The following is a 13086-nucleotide window of genomic DNA, read 5'->3' on the forward strand; positions in this document are numbered from 1 at the left end:
TTGTAATTATTTTAAAAAAAATATTATAATACCTATTACCTACTTGTCGATAATATAACTAATAACATCACTACCGCAACGGTTTGAAAGTAACAGTGAGCAGAGCTAACTTCATTTTAATTGGGATAATAATATTTCTAATCCTTCATATTTACACATTCAAAATATTCTGTCTGTTTTCATTTCCCAAATCAAAACTAAAACGAACTTATGATTCAATACATAAAATGGTAATTGCAGCACTTTTTCATTTTTACAATTTTTATTGGTAGTTTCTTTTTCACTTTTTCATCGTTTTGGTTTCAATTTTTTTCATTTTTGGTCCCAGCTTCTAATCGAGCATCAAACTCCGAAAAATAAATAAAGTAGATTTAGTAGAGAAAAAGAAACGTTTTCTTTCTTTTGCATTTATTTTATTTATTTTTATATTCCACTTTTTCAATATAATTAAAGTTATCACACCTTTTCTTAGAAAGTGCTTATTATTACAAACATTTTAGTAGCATATTCAGTTTAGTTTTCATCATTCAAATTGTAACACCCTGACCCGTAATCTGAGATGTCACGTTGACTTTTTAACACTTGAAAACTTTGAAAATCTAGCTAAAACTTTGACATTTTACTTTTATTTGACAAAGAAAAACGAATACTTAATAACATATAAGAGCATCTACAATTTAAAGCATTATTAGTACACACCAACAACATTTCAAATAACAAAAACATATACAATCCAAATTTCATTGATCTCATAATCTTCACATGTATGTTGTCCTGCCCTTGCTTGTTCGACTTACTCCTCAAATCTCTTTGAACCTACGTGTGAAAACAATCACAAGCTAAGTCTATGACTTAGTGAGACATAATGAGTATAATAAAACGATAAAACCTTTATATAATTTTTTCAAAAGAATCATTAAATATTAAAACACCATACTCTTCATAACTTTTAACATATACTATAAATCATTGATTAATTTATATTCATTTGACACTTGCTTATACATTTTCTTGAAACATTTTGTATAAAAACCAATAGACACTTCATGCAAACATCATATACTGTTACACTTTGTTCAAATTATATTGTTTTGTTTTATTAGCCCAACGTATATCACTGAGAACTCAAGGTATGTGAGTACATTAAGCTTGTGCACTATAATTGCAGTCACCACTGCTCATATAATTTGCACCGAAGTGCCACGTAGAATATGCACCGAAGTGCCACGTAGAATATGCACCGAAGTGCCACGTAAAATATGCACCGAAGTGCCACGTAGATTTGTCCCAAAGGACCGCGTAGAATTTGTCCCGAAGGACCACGTAGAATTTGTCCCGAAGGACCGCGTAGAACCCTCGTCTCTTGGCATGACAACTATACCCCTAATTCTCATAAAATATATTTTGAGCTTATTCTATATAATTATTTCACATTTATTATTCAAGTATCATTTATTCACATAGACTACGGTCACTTAGCACATATTCACATAGACAAATTTCACGTAACATTATCCAAGTTTATCATTTATTCACATAGAACGTATTCTCATAGTATTTCATTTCACATAGCACTTATTCAACATTTTCATTTAATCACATATATCATATACTCATAGTTCATAAATACGAATATTTATTAAACCATTTGGAAAATATCATAACATAATCAAATCATTTTCATTATCAAGCTTTCAAGAATTGTCTCCTCACAAGCCAAATTATTTATTTACAAAAACATGATAAAAATATTTCATAATAAAATTCAAAACCTTTTATTTCAAAACCTTCGAGGTTGACTGATCGCGAGTCTTCCTCCTATTATATATATAAGTATAGAAAAATGCACTCACCTTTGCCTCACTTAAGTCCTAAGCAACTCTTTTTCACTTTAACTCCCCAACTTTATACATCACTTCGTTCAACATTTGCTTTCGATTGAATCTACACATTAACATGACCAATATGAATATCGGAGCTCAATTAACATCTAACCAGATAACCTTTACATAAACAAAATGAAACACCTAATTTAACATTTCAGACTGAATAGTATCGGTACTCTACCCACAGTACCGATACTTCTCTTCTATGGTACTGATACCTACTTACCATTTTGGCATTATGGAATTCATTTTTCAATTACAACATCGATACCTTACTATTGGTATCGATACCTCCACATCAATATCGATACTACTCCAATCAATATCGATATTGTTCATCGGATTTATACTATTTTCCTTCAATTTAACCTTATAGTATTGGCAGTATTCTTCTAGTACTTATACCATTGCCTAGAATTCACCTCTTTTACTTCGAATTTTACCCACACTTCACCTAAATCGTATACTTTTAGCTCCAATCTAACCCTTAAACTTACTAACATTTATCACAACTAACTTATATCCTTTAATTACCTTTTACCTTCCAAATTATCTATGGAACACTTAAAACTAAAAATCATACCAAATATTCATACATGTTCTCAATCTTTTCTAACACTTCTAACCCCTGAAAAGTCAAGTATATCTTTAACAATCCAAATACAATCAATTTCAATCAATTCTCTTAAAAACTTAGGGTCTGTTTGTTTAGCTGTAATTGGTTTTTCAGAAAATGAATTACTGGAATTTGAATTACTGGAAAATGAATTACTGGAATTTGAATTCTGGAAAATGAATTACATTTCTGTAAAATGAATTACATTTCTAGAAAATGAATTACATTTCTGGAAAACATCTGGAAAACGTTTTATGATGTTTGGAAGATGTTATTTAAACATTTTTTCGGTATATTTTAGTGAAATAAAATTTTATAAATTATATTAATTATTTATTAAAGTAATAGTACTATATTATATTTTAAAAATATTAATTAGTATATTTTAATATCTTTACTAAAATATTATTGAAATATATAAATAATATTATTCATTATTAAATATATAAAAAAAATTATTATATATTATTAAAATAAAAATATAATATCTTATATTATTATAATATAATTGATTATTTTATATAATATTAAAAATATTATATTATATTATTATAAATATTAATAAATATATTTTAAATATTTTAATAATTATTATTTTGATGAAAATGATATTAAAATATTTTATTAATATTAAATTCATAAAATAAAATTATTTTGAGTATTTTTGCTTTGAAGTGAAAAGTTCGGAAAATGACTTACGGAAAATGAATCCGTAAGTCATTTTACAGAGAACACAAATGAAATTCTGTTACTAAGAAAATGAATTACATTCCGAAAAACGAATTACGTGAAACAAACACGGGAAAACGTTTTCCGGAAAACGAATTACGTGAAACAAACACGGGAAAACATTTTCCGGAAAACGAATTACGTGAAACAAACACGGGAATTCGGGAAAAAACTAATTCCGTAATTCCAATTACGGGAAACAAACAGACCCTTATTTGACTAAATCACTCTTAAATCCTTAATCCCTTAGTTTTTACTCATCTTTAAGCTTCCTTAAGCTTCTATATCACCAAGAACTCAAGACCAAATCAGAAATGAAAGAAACAATCAACTTTGAAATCTCTTACCTTAGCATGGAGAGTCTCGGTGGAGAAAGGAAGAAGAGAAGATGAAGAGAATAGCTTCCAGATTTTTCATTTCCTTTCTCTATTCCTCACATATTAAATATCTTTAAAAAAATGAATTTTAAATTATTTTCCTACTAAAAGATCATAATGTCCTTCCATTCTTCACTTTTTTTATAATAAGTCCTAAACAATAATTTTCAAGTCAATCCTTGAACTTTTCAATTTATTAAATTTAAACCACTAACTTTTAAATTCTTACATTTTAGTCACTGATCCGATGTTTGAGATATTACACAAATGCCATACTTTTGGACAATATCTAATTCGAACGTTTCAAGCCTTGCCCTACAGCATTTAACTATACTGCTGATCCTTTCGCAATAAGACTAATGCTTTGAGTTTGCTTCTACAACCAGTAGAAGCAATGAAGCATTAATGGCTGCCCCTACCACAGATCAACCGTAAATTTGCTGGATCTAATCGAAACTACACATCAAGACGATTCCTACATTTAACATTAAAAACAGCAACGCAGCTTATATACTACTATTTTTGACAAGTTATGACATTTGAGTAACGAGTAATAGAGTATAATAAGGTTGATGTAAACTAACGGTCATGGGGTTAATTAGTAAGTTGGGTTAATTAGTAAGTTGGGTTTGTTAGTCTGTTGGGCTAAGTCTGAGTTGGACTATAAATATGGCATTGTTATGTAATTATGGCTGATTAATACAATTGATTCTTGAATTTCAATTTTACTCTCTTTTATGAATTTACTAAAATATTTAGCCATAACCGTCTTCCTCCCTTATTTCCATCTTTGATGGCTCATTATTACTATTCCGTTCACCGGAGTTACAACTTCTGTCATGGTATTAGAGTTATATAATTAAATTCTTTTGGTTTAAAACTTTTGGTTTATATCTGCAGATTCCAGGGGACAAAATACTCGGATTAGCTAAATTCTTCCTTGATATTGGAGTTCCTGGCGATGCTAAAGATTTCTTGCAGTGAAACATACAAATCTAAAATTTTGATGCAGCCTGAAACTTTTGATCTCATGCGTACTATTATCTATGATATAGCTTTATCGAGGAGGAGTTGAAAAGAGAGCACTGCAATTAATCTTGTAAATATGATTATTTTTTTATTTTCTCAGACTACTTTCTAGTTAATGACGTTGAAGTACATTACATTTCACTTGAATGTTTGTAAACTTTGATTTATTTATGTTAGCTATTTTTACTTAATCCGAGTTGTAATTAAATTTTAAGGTGGTTGTTATTGGATATTGCTACATGATATTAAATTTGGGTAATAAATAGCATAAAATAACATTTGCAAATCAGGTTAGTTTAGTGGTGTTTTAAGATAAAAATTTGTTTTAATTAGCGGCGTTTCTAAAACAAACGCCACTAAAATTCAAGATATTTTGTGGCGCTTATATAGAAAACGATACTATATATGTAGTCGATAGTGTCATTTTACATTCACAAAAACTACTATATGTCATAAAATTTGCGTCATTTTTGGGATCAAACGCCACCAAAAAAATATAAAAGCGTCGTTTTCTTAAACGCCGCTAAAGATCATAACCTCTAGTCGTGTTTGTAAAAAAATCGTTGCTAAAGAGCATAACCTTTTGAGGCATTTGACATTCACAAACGCCGCAAACTTTTGTTGCGTTTGTTTATGTGCCACAAGGGTTTTTAACAACGCTTAAAAATACCGTTATATAACTAAAAAACGTCGTTAAAAATTATTTTTTAAATTAATATTATTGACATCAAAAGCATTTAAAAGAATCTATGGGGTCGTTAACTTTTGTTTGGTATATCGATATGGATTAGGTCGTTATTTTGCCATATCATAACCGATGTTAGGTACATGTTTTATTTGTTTATTTTTTTTTATATAGTTTTTAGGCTTTTAGCTATAATTTAATTTAACGAGAGAGAAAATATTGAGAATTAATAATATATAAGAAAAGGTTAAAAAAACACGTGTAGGGCATCATTCATCAAGTTGTCCAACCCTAAGCTTGTCTATTCCTTTCTTCACTTGCTAGTTATTAACATCCTATAAGTTGGCTTTCTATGCCAAAGTAGATATTGGCCGCATGGCCAATTATATTAACGAATTATTAAAAACTTACTAGTTTATGAATTTATTTAAGCACAATAAAAATGAGTCAATAAAATAAGCTGAACTTCACACTGTTTAAGCATCCTTACATTGATTATATATTGTGAATTATTCGTCGACGTAATGCCTCTATATCTACATACCCATATATACTTCCATGTTATCATCAAATAAGGCTCTATTATTTCAGCAAGACGCTCAATGGATAAACGAATTCCATCTTTTGGAAGAGGTGGGAGATTGGATATTCTCACCAAGTTATCATCTCTAACATCACATGATTCCTTGCAAGAAAAATCAATCTTCTTCTTCCTTGCAAATTTGGAGCCACCATCTTCACTTGACAGCTTGCCATTTTCCCCACTTTTGGTACATTCTTTATAAGCAGCAAGGAAAGGATCCTGCACCCACCACCTCAAGCCCTTCACTGTGCTCCTCTTCGGGAACGGAGGCGGAGGCAGAACTTTCTTCTCATGAACCAAAATCTTGGACGGGGCAGCACCGGTAAGGGCATACGACCCTACATCAATAGGGCAGTAGTGATTGTCACCGTGGATGACCTTGGGCGACTTTGACACCCCTGGTTTGTCCTCCCAAGAAAAGGGTACATTTCCTTATGAATGAACCTTTTTATGACTCATTTTTTTTATCCAACACTGATCAATGAATCATTTGCAGGCGTTGCTTATATATATATTGAAGGCGGATATCAAGTTTAGAATTAATTGTTTGAAATTTCTTTGCCTCAATTTGTTTTCCTTTATTTTCTTTCAACCAGAGGGTGACACGTGTCACTCTTTGATTGGTGAAAATAAATATATTAAATTAAAATAAAGTAATATATTAAATTAAAATAAAGTTAACCCTCCAATCGAGTGGTGACACATGACATAACATGTGGTCTCATTGGAGGATTAAGTTTATTTTAGTTTGTAAAAATATGACTAAATTAAAAGAATATATAAATAATAGCAACCAAATGTATGATTATATCAAAATATTTAACTATTGTTAATGACAATTAACTCGGGGTAACCACATCTTAATTAAATAAAAACGAAAATGATTATATCTTATATTTTTAGAAATCAGTGACAAAAAATGAACAAAACACAAGTATACGTGATCATTCGTATAAAAATGGTTGTCCTTTGTTCCCATATGTAATGGGGTAAGGGGGAGGTAAGATAGTAGGCTGCCCCCAACACTAGGTTGAGAGCAGCTTCCGTAAGAGACCTCTAAATTATGAAATGCCCTCCATGAGACTCGATCCCACGACCTCAAGGTTAAGAATCTTGTGCTCTACCAACGTGATCATTCGTATAGTTAACCTTTAAAAAAATAATTATTGTTTATTTATTTATTTTTGAGCTAATACTTAATAGGGAGTTGGGTTAATATAAGAAAAAGGAAATACGTATAATCCATTTGAATAAAGTCGGATCGTTGATCAATCAGACTGGATTAGGTATATTGGGCCTTTCCCAACTCTTTAAGACGAAGGACAAGATAGTCATTGAACCAAAACCCTAAAAGCACATAGATTTAGGGTTTCGCTCCTATAAAATGCAAATAAACTCTTCAACTCTCGGCCGCGTATCCTTCCGTCTTCTTCTTTTTTAACTTGCTAGGTTATTGGTTTATTTTTTATTAAGTTATGGCAGTGATGACACATTTACGTTTCTCGATTCTGAATTGATTTTCAATTTCTTAAATTTGTTTTAATTTAAGGGCCAAACAGTTCTCTGATGACAGCGTTTGTGCGTGTCTGAGCCTTTCTTTCTTTTTTGTTCGCTTTTTTTTTTTTTTTTACATTTTGCTGAGGCTGGGGGAATACGGAGATGGCGATGATTATAAAAATAATTCCTCGTTCTGATATTTGCTCAAATCGGGCATGACAGACTTCTTATTACACCCATAGAATCTGAGCTCTCCCCTCCTTTTATTTTCTTCATTTTTTTATTTATAGAATCATTTTTTACCGAATCTAGTTTCTTATTTTTACTAATAGAATCGCTTCAAGCTTTAGATTGTTCATTTTAATTGCTTGTTACACTTCAATTTTCGGGTTCTGCTTCCAAACTCTTGCTTCAATACGTTTTTCTTTTTCTGGTTTACTTTGTCTGTTAACATCATAATTTTATATTATTACTCTTTTAAATAATTATATTGACTATATTTATTAGTTTTGACATTATTTTGTTAATCTCGGTAAATAATTCAATTGAATATGGAATACATAAATATATTAAAAGCTTGTTATGAATGTTTTAATACTTTACATAAATAAATTAATAGCTGTTTTTCATATTAGCGCTTAATATTCGATTATTTATCAAATTGTTATTTTTTACCACGTATGCTAAAAACATTTCATAAATTATTTTAAATATTAATTTAGACAACTTGTAACGTATAAATGTTAATTTTTAATTACTCAACATGAAATAAATATACATATAAATGAATTTATATTTTACAATTCATTGATATTTATTACTTAAATTTTATTCTTTATTTAAATTTACATTTAGAATAATTTTATTTGATTCTTATTTATAATTTAATATTATTTTCTCATTTTTTTAGGTTATGATATTTAGATCCACTAGTGTCATTCTTATTTCTTCTCCTACAATATTCTTTTTAGTACTAAGATTAAATTCAGGGTTTGGAAAAACAAGTATGCTCTGAAGTTTCTACATACAGCCAAGAGAGTGATTTGTGAGTTTCAACCCCTCTCAGAAATTTGAGTTGAAGTTCTGACAGAAAATACAAAGTCCAGAGATGTTTGGCTAACTAAAATTCAGCATCCTATTAGGTAGCTTTCGCAATTCTCGCATCTTACATGAATTGGTTAGAGGAAAGGTACAAGTGGTTTTATAGTCACTTTTACTAAATAATGGAAATTCTCTGTACCACCATCCCTACAAGATACATATATGGATACAGGTATGTACTTAGAAAAAAATTTAGGTACCAAATTGAATTTGAAGGACAAGTTTAGGCACTTGATTGAATAAAATAGAGCTTAGTATCATAATTGGGGTAGAGCCCAGCCGATTGCAAAGAGAAACGTAAACAATTCATAGCCCACGCAATCCGAATGTTGATGTTCTCTCAACCACCAAGTTAGCAGCTTGAAATTCCACCCTCCACAAATTTCATGAAATAAATAGGTCCATAGATATCAACAATCAACCATTTTTTTCTCGGAAGTCTCCAGTTTCCCCCTCCCTGTATTGGTTGAAAGTGCAATGGCCACGTTACCTTCACTAAACCTGCAATCTGGGCGGGCCCTATGTTTTACTTCATTGAATTCTCCTAAATTTCAATCTCAAGTTTCTTCGTTGAAATTCCCCATTTTTTCTCCTATAAAACTAAAACCAGTCAAGCTTTTCACCTGCAGCAATGGCATCAGCAACTCTCGGCTCGTGGGAAGAGCCTCTGCCTCTGAATTCAACGCAGATATGAGTGAGAACCTTGGGATATTAGCATTTTCACTGCTGCTGGTCAGCCTGTCCTAAAAGATCTTTGGAACCAAAACCAAGTAAACTTTACTCTATTGTTGTTGCTAAAAACTTGCTCCAATCTCAATTCAGACTCTTTAATTTCTTCTGGTTTTGTTTTTCTTTCCCCAGTGAATTGCAGTTGTTGCACTCCTACGTCATTTCGGATGCCCTTGTTGGTAAACACATAAGCACCCACCGGCTTTGGGAGTTTTTAGTATCTACCTTTTTCTGTATGCGTAAATTTATATGATTAATTACTAAACACATTTCTTCTTCTTTCATTTATTGTAAGCTGGGAACTTGCTTCAGAATTGAAAGAAGCAAAAGCAAGATTTGAAGCCGCTGCTGTTAAACTGATTGCAATTGATTCAGCTACCATTTCCAATGGACTGCCTTTACGCTGATCCAGAACGCAAGGTAATAATATCACACCATTAATGAACTCTAGTTTTTCTCTCCTTTAATAGCTTTTAAACATCCCCCTTCTCAGGCATATGATATGTTGGGCTTGTATTATGGTTTTGGTCCAACATTCTTCAATCCAGCAAATGTAAATCTCTTTTTCACTCTCTGCCATACAACAAGTTGTTGGGTCTACGATCTGTAGGGTAGTGTATAATTGAAAGGGGGTGATGTGCAGACTACGGTGTTTTCAAGGTTTGAATCCTTGCGAAAAGCTGTAAAAAAACTACACAATTGAGGCCACTCCAGAGTTCAGACGAAACAAGTGGTGTCCTGCAACTGTATTAAGACACTAAATTCATTTTAGCTGTGTAAACTTCAATGGCGCTTTAACATAAGAATCCATACTTTGTAAGTTTTCCTTTTTGGTTGTATTGTATCAGGGAGGGATGTTTGTGTTCTAAGGTAAACAACTGTTATATGCTCGAAAAGATGAAGGGACCGGCGATCATGCACCTCTACATGAAGTTTTTGACATATGTTGCAAAGTTCCAGCTCCATGAATTTTCAATCTGTACCACCAAATTATGGTGTTGCTAATTTACACAATATCGGACTCCCGGTTTCAGAAACTTAATTCAAAATTTCAAAATTTTAAGGGTAACAAGGGTCAATATTTGTATAAGTTCTCGATATAATGTGTGCACGCTTATTGTTTTATTGTATTTAGAACAATATGAAACCGAATAAGGCCAAATCAATATTATTAATTTGTAAAAGATAACGCCAAATCAAAATATAAAAATAATTGATTATTAATTAAGCAATTAGTAAGGAATCGTACAACTACAAAAAGAGATACAATTGAAGTCAAATCTCTAATTTGTTACAGACATAAACTTAAAAACTAATATTCCTTTTATCTTATAAATAGTTTTCGCTATCAAACCTCTCAATAATTGTTTTCGGGAGTTTCAAGTTCTCTTCAACTGTTTACACAGTCTCAAGTTCTTTTCAATTGATTTTAGTCATGGAATCCAATAATCCTAAACTGTTCATCAGGGGAAATTTTTCGGTTATTACAGGAAAAAAACGTTAAAAGAACACTTCAATGAACATGGTGAAATTAAAAATATTCTTATCATTGCTCAAAAGAACATCGCTTTCATTACTTTTTCTGATCCTTCCATGGCTCAAAATGCTCTTAAACAAGAACATGTCATTCTTGGTCAAAAGGTAAGTTTCTCTTGTTTTTTTACACTTATTAATATTTTTTTGTTGATAGAACAGAACATGTTAATATTTGGTATGTAAATTTATTGTAGCAAGATTAGTTTTCTCATTGGAAAACTAGAAACATGTTTAATTTGGTGTGTGTAGAAAAGTATAGAATCTATAGAAGTGATAAAAATATCGAGAAAGATCAAGTTTGTAGGGTTTAACGTCTTATTATTTTTTTATTGATGATTAGAAGGTTTAACATATTTGATTCTAGAATCTAGAATGTGATTTAATATATTTTTTTAAATCAGGTTGAGGTGAAACCAGTAAAACTAAAAGTATCACCGGACGATAGGAAAATATTCGTAGGAGGTTACCTCGTGCAATAACCGATGAAGAATTTAGTCGATATTTCAATGGGTACGGTAACATCACTGATTCGATCGTAATGTACTGTGGACACCAATTTTCATCCATATATAATATCATATATATATCACATATATATATTACTTAAATAATATATTTTTTCTTTATTTTACAGATTCCAGGACCCGAACCAGTCAACAACCGTTTCAGCCCTCCACCAGCACCGCTTCTCACGCATCCAACAACCCATGCACCGGATTTCTCGGTACCAATATTACCAACAAACTACCCACCTAATAACCTACCACTATCACCACTACCTTACCACTCTCTGCCACTTCGCGAACTCCTCCACCTCCACACATTTATATACCACTTTTCTATACAAGAAGGTGGGTGGATTTCTGGGGACAGCCCCACTCTTTCCATTTCCCCAAAGTCTAACCTGGTGGGGGAATTAATTATTTCCCTCTGCAAACTGGAAAAGACGCTTATCTTTAAAAGAACCACTGGCGCCGACAACGAATCCAATACCTTTCTTTTTCAACTTTGTCAAAGTAGCTTTACCTCAAAACCCATCCTAAAATTTGGCTCTCACCGCTCTCATATCTTCTTCTTCATCACTGACCAAGAACACGCACGATTTCATGGGCAGTGGCAACTTGTTACCCTCGACAGGGCTTTACTCAAACATGCAAGAATAATCGTGCTCGATGAGGCAAAAGCATCGGTTGATACTGCCACCAATAATCTCACACAGAAGATCATCAGAACAGAGTTCATGAATTGCACTGTTTACACTATTGCACATCGTATTCCACCGTAATCGACAATGATCTTGTTTTGGTGTTGAGTGATGGTCGAGTTACAGAGTTTGATACTCCGGCACGTCTCTTGGAGGATAAGTCATCAATGTTCCTAAAGTTAATAACCGAGTATTCCTCTAGATCAAGTGGTACACCAGATTTTTGAAATAGATTGCAAGTCCAAAATTCTTCTTCCACTCGGGCATAAGGAGCTGAGGGACTGTACAAGAATGAACCTGTGCCACTGCTTCTTTCTCGCAGCACTCAGCTAACACAACGACAAAGGGAAATGGAAAATGAGAAGACCAAGCCATTTAACCAAAAATCCAAGGAGAATTTGGGGCCACCATGCTGGCAAATGACGTGGAGGAGGGTGTCTGGGACTGTTAGCACAAAATTAAAGATGCTAGGACCTTGGCTTGGGGCTACTGCTCGCGTGGAAGGGAGCTTCTGGGGCTTGTTGGTAGATACTGCTCGCGTGGAAGGGAGCTTCTGGGGCTTGTTGGTAGCAGCTGCTGGCGTGGATGAGCGTTGGGGATCATTCGGCGTGTGACTCGACTGTTAGGGGGTGGCTTGGGCGCTGATGTGCCTTCATCATGGATGGAGGACTACGGGTGGCTGCTGAAGAGCCGTGGGAGTGCGAATGAAACCTTAAAAGGGTTTGTAGGTTTGTGATAGTAATAGGGGTTATTTTCTCTTTTAGTATATGTATTGTTTGATATTTTCTTATTTTTTCTTAATATATTTATTGTTATTTTCTCAATTTATCTATTTATTTATTTTTCTCTCCGATTTATTTAGTATTTATTTTTCAATCTAACATTTTTGACCTTTTTAGGGGTAATTCCAATCGATCAAAGGTAAGTAATTCGAATCGAATTTTTAAATTTCAATTTAAATTCTTAATTTTTGCAATTAAAGACAACCGACAAATTAATTGGTACCGAAAGGGCGGTTCAAGGGTGCTAATCCTTCCTTAACCATAACCGACTCCCGAACCCGACACATTTCTGGTAAAACGCAGATCAGGTAAGATGGTGTCCGACCTACCTA

The 13086-nt window shown here is 32.4% G+C and overlaps 2 non-coding genes and 2 pseudogenes across 2 annotated transcripts; all 4 read left to right on the plus strand.

The window, feature by feature from the left end:
* The first annotated feature begins 7381 nt into the window (after window positions 1-7381).
* LOC120152481 lies at window positions 7382-7500 on the plus strand. Its single transcript, XR_005518678.1, has one exon. It is a non-coding gene; the product is annotated as a small nucleolar RNA snoR126 (small nucleolar RNA).
* Window positions 7501-7561: 61 nt separating this feature from the next.
* Window positions 7562-7657, plus strand: LOC120152478. Its single transcript, XR_005518675.1, has one exon. It is a non-coding gene; the product is annotated as a small nucleolar RNA snoR8a (small nucleolar RNA).
* Window positions 7658-8829: 1172 nt separating this feature from the next.
* LOC120152254 lies at window positions 8830-10330 on the plus strand (annotated as a pseudogene).
* Window positions 10331-10825: 495 nt separating this feature from the next.
* On the plus strand, window positions 10826-12683 carry LOC120152395 (annotated as a pseudogene).
* Window positions 12684-13086: the final 403 nt, after the last annotated feature.

Source organism: Hibiscus syriacus, unplaced genomic scaffold (genome assembly GCF_006381635.1).
Source record: "Hibiscus syriacus cultivar Baekdansim isolate YM2019G1 unplaced genomic scaffold, ASM638163v2 tig00111088_pilon, whole genome shotgun sequence".
In the NCBI taxonomy this organism is placed as follows: Eukaryota; Viridiplantae; Streptophyta; class Magnoliopsida; order Malvales; family Malvaceae; genus Hibiscus; species Hibiscus syriacus.